Source organism: Equus przewalskii, chromosome 19 (assembly GCF_037783145.1).
Source record: "Equus przewalskii isolate Varuska chromosome 19, EquPr2, whole genome shotgun sequence".
In the NCBI taxonomy this organism is placed as follows: domain Eukaryota; kingdom Metazoa; phylum Chordata; class Mammalia; order Perissodactyla; family Equidae; genus Equus; species Equus przewalskii.
The window spans coordinates 1,645,082-1,647,609 of NC_091849.1; the positions used below are offsets into that span (position 1 = coordinate 1,645,082).

General features: G+C 51.9%; 1 long non-coding RNA gene across 1 annotated transcript; it reads left to right on the top strand.

Annotated features, from left to right (window-relative positions):
- The first annotated feature begins 1,354 nt into the window (after positions 1-1,354).
- On the top strand, positions 1,355-2,221 carry LOC139077198 (uncharacterized). Its single transcript, XR_011529516.1, has 2 exons — positions 1,355-1,629; positions 2,101-2,221. It is a non-coding gene; the product is annotated as an uncharacterized lncRNA (long non-coding RNA).
- Positions 2,222-2,528: the final 307 nt, after the last annotated feature.

A 2,528-nucleotide genomic window follows, 5' to 3' on the forward strand; every position in this document is an offset into this window, starting at 1 on the left:
TGTGAGTCATGCATGCTCTCTGAGCCCCAGGTGCCATGTGCAATTGCATGACTGCAAAGAGAAGGCAGGACTTCATGATACGTCCTTACGCCTATAACAGAGCAAGAGCCTCAGAAGCTCCAGGGTTTTATCAAGTTCACGAATTAGACTAGGGGTTAGTGAACCATGGCTCTCAGGCCAAATCCATCTCACTGCCCGTTTTGTAAATAAAGTTTTATTGGAACACAGCCCAGCTCATTTGTGTCCATATTGCCTATGGCTGCTTTCCCTCTACCATGGCAGACTAGGGTAGTTGTGATAGATACCTTATGACTCGCAAAGCCAACAATGTTTACAGCCCAAAATATTTACTATCTAACCCTTTACAGAAAAAGTTTCTCAACCCCTGAGCTAGCCTAATGCTGAAGGGTAATTCAAGTTCATTGGGTCCTATACCTGGAGGTCAGAGATCCCCTGCACGGACTTCTCCAGTCCACACACACTGGTCACTCCCACCAGAGCATGTTGGGAAAGGAAAACATCCGATGAAGTGAGCATAAAAGGCACTGCATCATGCACAGCGCTTTCTGATCCTTTTCTGTCTCACTCCTGCAAACGAGATGATCAGCGCCCCTTGCATCTAGGTATGACATCAATGACAATGGTCCTCAGGTTATTTTAGGACTCAGGGACTCTTCCATCTCCACCAAACCTTTCTTCTCCTCTCTGTGGGTCCTTTGCCTTTGCTGAAGCTTGTTTCTTCCCTTGCCTTTAATTTTTTTCCTCACCACTCTGCTCTTTGCTTCCTGGGCCCCATGAGGTTGTGCTGGCACCGACAAAACCACCCGGAGCATCCAAAACGGAGGAAGCCAGGACTGGGGCCTGGCTTTGCAGACATTCTGCTTACAGAGCATTCCACTCAGGGTAAGGAGACCTGGACGCATGTTCCACTCCTGTCACTAACGAGCAATGTCCCCCTGGGCCAGGCCCATTAGGAAGAGGTGTGATGATTTTCAAACCAATTGTTCTAGGTTCTAAAGCTTGAGAGGACCTAGCGAGACCTAGTACATTTGGGTCATTCATGTTTGGGAAAAAAAGAGCAAATTCCTGAATTGTGGTTCTATTTTATGAATATTTATCAGGAAAAATATACCTGCATTTCATAATGAAAATGTTTTACATCGTTTAGTGAGCGTCTGCTGGGTACCCCCCGCCTTAGCTTGTCTGGCTTAGGCTGCACATAAAGGAAGCCCGGCCTTGGGGCGCCTGCCCAGACTGTTGGGGGGCAGCGGAAGGCGCCGGCTCCTCATTCGAACGCTGCCATCTTGTGACATCACCACCAACCCTGGGAGAGGAGACGGGCTTGCCCACAGGCGAGTTTACGGCCCGGTCTGGACCCTGCGCACCTCGCATCCTTCCACCCGCCTTCCCCTGGGGTCATTCGACCCCAAGCAGAGAGCAGGCGGGCGGGCCGCAGGAGGAGAGGACAAAGCCGGGCGCCACCCATACCCGACGTCCGAGGGCTTGCGGAGATGAAGCAGTCGGCGTCCCGGGAAGATTCGTCTGGAAGCAGGCGCCGCCCTCTGAGAACAGGAGTTAGTTCCGCCTCCGGCCGCCGTATTTTGTTTCTTACTCTCAAGCAGATTTCCCGTAAGCAGTTTGAATTTCCTCGTTGGGCAGGTAGTGTGTGACGGTAACGTCATGGGTGATGCTCCCCTTGTTCCTCGGGACGTTCGTCCTGGGCGTGGTCGCCCTCCCGAGCCCCCGTCCGCCGGCTGGCCCTGCTCCGCCGCTGCGCCGCGGCCTTGCCCATGGCCTGGGGCTCCGGGTTCGGTCTGACCGCGCGGGGCGGGGAAGCCCCGGACTGGAGGGCGCCCAAGGCCCTTTCTCCGTGCTCTGGGCGATTGTTCCCTTTGGTACCCCCCCAAAAGCCCTGACTGTGGTGGCCGGTTGCATCCTCCAGCTTTTCTGCGTCCCCAGACCAGCTTCATTCCGTCTCCCAGATGTCCCAGCCCCATTCAGGCAGCGTCCCCTCCGTGGTCTGAATCCCAGCTGGGCAGGGCCCGCTCCTTTGAGCTCTGAGGTTCTGATCACTCCAGCCTCTTGTCTTCCTGTCCGCAGCCCAGAGGGGAGCAGCTGCTCCCTGCTGTTGTTGCATCTGGATTACCAAGGTGTTCCATTTTATCCTTGCTCCTGATTACAGAACAAAGTTCCTCTATTAAATTCTCTCTGTCAAACTCGCTAGTGCGGTTTCAGTTTTCCTGACTGGACCCTGACTGATACAGCCACATTACCACTCAAAGTACACGTCAAATGATGAGTCTTGCATTTTACTAGCTTTTTCAAGAGTATTCAAGTAAACCGAATTGCTAGCCACCCTGCAAAGTGCCAGTCAGTTCTGAAAACTGTTTCTAAGCAAAAATCCTTTGCTTTCGTTTTCACATATGAAGTTGGTTTAATAGAATAAAAGATATCAACAACTGGCTAAGAAGAATTAGTTGAAATGGTTACAGTCATAAAATTAAGGCCAATTGTTGAAGTAAATAGCT